Source organism: Euphorbia lathyris, chromosome 7, assembly GCF_963576675.1.
Source record: "Euphorbia lathyris chromosome 7, ddEupLath1.1, whole genome shotgun sequence".
In the NCBI taxonomy this organism is placed as follows: Eukaryota; Viridiplantae; Streptophyta; class Magnoliopsida; order Malpighiales; family Euphorbiaceae; genus Euphorbia; species Euphorbia lathyris.
The window spans coordinates 36,794,912-36,798,748 of record NC_088916.1 but is presented as its reverse complement, the minus strand read 5'-3'; the positions used below and the strand labels follow the sequence as shown (position 1 = coordinate 36,798,748).

Below are 3,837 nucleotides of genomic sequence, written 5' to 3'. Positions count from 1 at the left end.
TTACCAGACCTAAGGGTGATTGCCATGACGTCGCCTTTAGGATTTGGCTCTGTGTTGCTTGGCATTATTCCCTTTCCTTTTGACGTGGATGCAGCTATCTGGTGAACTTGTGTCTCCAGATTCTTGATCGACGCCTGTGTCTGTTTCATGAACTGCATCATCATTGTTTTCATATCTGGTTCGACATCTTCCTTTTGTGGCACAGGTTGCTTGTATTGCTGCTGAGGTTGTCGTTGGTACTGTCCTCCTTGCTGTTGTTGATACCTTGGCTAGTCTTGATACCATGGTTGTCCCAGCTGGTCTAGTTGTCATGTCCATCCAAAATTTGGATGGTTCCTGGTTTCAGAGTTGTACGTGTTTGAATAACGGTTAGGCTGGTTCCTTTGATTATACCCTGCGTAGTCACATTCAGCCTGTGTGCTCCCTTTCCTTGCTTAACTCCAGGACAATTTATGTTGAAGTGAGCTCCTCCACAAAAATCACAAATGTCATTGAATGGTGGTTCATTGTGGATTGAAGACACGTTGATCTTTCCCAGCTGTCGAGCAAGCTGTTCTACCTGACTTGTTAGTTTCGACACAACATCATCATTTCCCATCTTCTTCCCTTCACTTCTGGCTGAGTGCCAGTTGTAACTTGTGCTGACTACCTTCTCAATAAGGTCATACAAAGCCTGTGGCTCAAGATCTTCTGGATTACCGTTAGCAATGGATTCGATTTGAATTTTGTAAATGTTGGTCACACCATTGTAGAAATTTTGCACTTGCATCCACATAGGGATACCATGATTTGGCACCCTTCTCAATAACTCTTTATACCTTTCCCAGGCTTTTGCCAGCGACTCATCCTCTTCTTGTATGAACCGAGACACTTCATTTCTCAGTTTGATGGCTTGTCGTGGTGGGAAATATTTCATCAGAAAAGCTCGCGCCATCTCTTCCCAACTTGTGATTGTTCCTGGCTGTAAATTTCTTAGCCAGTTCTTAGCTTTATCCCTCAGGGAAAAAGGAAACAGCTTCAATCTGATTACATCATCAGAAACACCTCTGTTCGATCTGAATGTGTTGCACAACGTGATGAATTCTTGAATATGCCCATTTGGATCTTCAGATTGAAACCCATTAAATTGTACGGAGGCCTGGATCATTTGTATCATGGACCCCTTTACTTCGAACATGTTGTTCCCCTCTGTGGTTGGCCTCGAATAATCTCGGATTCGCATAACAGGAGGGTTGTTATTCTCTCCTTCTTCTTCTTGGTTTGGTTGAACTGGTTGTTCGGGTGGTACCCTTCCAGCCATTCTTCTCTCTCGTTGTCTTTCTCTCTGTCTAGCACGTCGAGCTCCCGCTCTGTTTCGTCTACACGTTCTCTCTAACTCGAGATCGATAGGAAAAACAGGAGGTCCAGTTCTACGCATAAACAGGTTAAGAACTTCTTTGTTTCCTGCACGCCTTAGCAAACGGATTAAAAACACCCTGTTTCACAGAAATTTCAGATAAACTTTTTTGCTTTCAATCCCCGGCAACGGCGCCAAAAACTTGTTGTCCTCAAATGAGACTCTAGCAAGTGCACTAGATACAAGTAATAAAGTGATAAGTTAAGTATCGTCTCCACAGGGATTGAGATTCAAATGTATATCAGAAATTGTTGCTAAACAGCGTGTGGGTCAAACATGTTTTCTCCTTTTTAATTTGATTGTGTGATGTTGGTTTTGTAAGATGCAAGAGGGCTGACGTAGTAAGAAATAAGATAACTTGGTAATGATTTAGAAAATAGAACAGGCTCGACACTGCCGAACAGGTTGTGCAAAGCCTCATAACATTCTAATGAATACAAGATAATGCCAATGAAGCCAAAGTATCAGTTTTTATGCGAGCTTAAGTCAACTTTCGTGTGTTCTTAAGTTCCTAAGATTTACTAGAACCTTTAGCGTCCTAAAGATACGTTCTTTCTTGCATTAAGAACGAAACTGCATTTCTGATTAAGAAAACTCGTGGCACAACCATCTAGTTGGTCAGCTTCGAGGTTGGGAGATTAATAGAGATATCAGTGAAGATGTAAGCAGTGTCCTATCATCCATCTAACACATGCATAAATGCCGAGGCATGAAAGTTAAATCCTCATCAATCACAGCATTGGCAAAATACTAAATATTCATTAAAAATGATGTGAAACTTACATTACCGGCTCGGCCTGCCCGTGCCCATTCAAAATAGACTACTCACTCATATCGAGCAGTGAGTAATCGGTAGTTCTTGAGACCTTAAGAGACTCCATCCGAGCTCTCTTTTCTTTCTCTCTACAGACAACTATTCTACTTCTAAAAATTACTAAAATTCCGAACTCCCTATCTTTCCATTGCTACGCCTACTTAAAGGAGAAAGACAGGGGCAAAATTGGTACAACCTTCATACCCTTCCAGAAAAATAAGTCAACTAAAAACTAAAACAAAATAAACTAAAATGATTAAAGATCCTTTTTTACCCTTGAACACTCAATGGTTGATACTTCTTGTCATCATGCTTCTTTCGGTAATACCACCTCTACACTTCTCCACCTGCTGCTCTGTCTCTGCCTCTGCCACCTCTGATCTGTCGCTGTCCGTCATTGGATAATCCGGCGTTTGACCGCTGGACATAAGGAAGGCTCCACTCCTCTTTGGCCGTAGCGAAACAAGCTGTTTCCAGCATGTTTAGCATTTATCTTTACTAATCTGCATAAAGACATTAATCAGTCCTTATTCTTTGCAATATAGCATAAATAACACCCAAATCCCTTATAAATATTAAGTTAAACTTAGTCAATTTCATGCCTAACAATTTGTCTATTATGAAGCTGTTGAAGGCCAAAAGGCCTGCAAGTACCTCTAGCATCCTTGACCATGCAGTTATCACGACATCCTTCGAAATCAAACTTGCAATGATCCAGATGATTCAGAACTCGGGACAGTTTGGTGGGGATTACCATGAAGATCACAACTCACATCTCAATAAATTTCTAGAATATTGTGGCACTTTCAAATACGAGGATGTTACCCCTGAGTAGATTTACATGAAGCTGTTTAGGTTTTCTTTGAAAGATGAAGCTACAGATTGGCTAACATCACTTGAGCCATGCTCTCTCACTGACTGGGACGCTACAATAGCTGCATATCTTGCAAAATACTTTTCCCCCATCAAAGATTGTATAATTCAGACACGACATCACTTCTTTTAAGCAGTCCGAGATTGAGAACCTGCATCTAGCTTGGGAAAGATTCCAGAAGTTGTTGAGAAGATGCCCCCATTATGGTTATGAGCAGTACCGACTTGTTGATTTATTCTACTTAGGCACATCTCCCGCTAGCCGAGCTTCCCTTGATGCAGCAGCAGGAGGCAATCTGTTCAACAAGACGGCGACCCAAGCTTATAACCTTGTAAAAGAATTAGCTGAAAGGAGTGCATGCTGGCAGGTAGAGAAGCCAACTCCAAGAAGGGGCACATTTGTTGAGGCAACCCCCAGCACATCTTCAGAGCTTGATCCTCATATAGCAGTACTAACCGCCAATGTAGATTTACTGATGGCTCAGATAAAGATACCAGAACCAGTACCAAGATGCGAGTTTTGCAGTGGAAGGCATAAGAAACATAGAGTGCCCAATGATCATTGAACGGGTCCACTATCTCAAGCAAAATGGACTGCATAGTACACCGTGGAGACAGGATCAAGGCTCAGAACCAGAGAGTGATATGGAAGGTAAAGTAGATGCTATGATGGAAATCCTAGGGACCATGGAAGGTGGACTAGCCCACATTGAAGCCTTCTGCAAAGGCCTTGAGACCCAGATCAGCCAGCTGG

The 3,837-nt window shown here is 42.1% G+C and overlaps 1 non-coding gene across 1 annotated transcript; it reads right to left on the bottom strand.

Moving 5' to 3' along the window:
• Positions 1-3,187: 3,187 nt before the first annotated feature.
• On the bottom strand, positions 3,188-3,294 carry LOC136201751 (small nucleolar RNA R71). The gene has a single exon (XR_010674094.1). It is a non-coding gene; the product is annotated as a small nucleolar RNA R71 (small nucleolar RNA).
• Between the last annotated feature and the right edge of the window lie 543 nt (positions 3,295-3,837).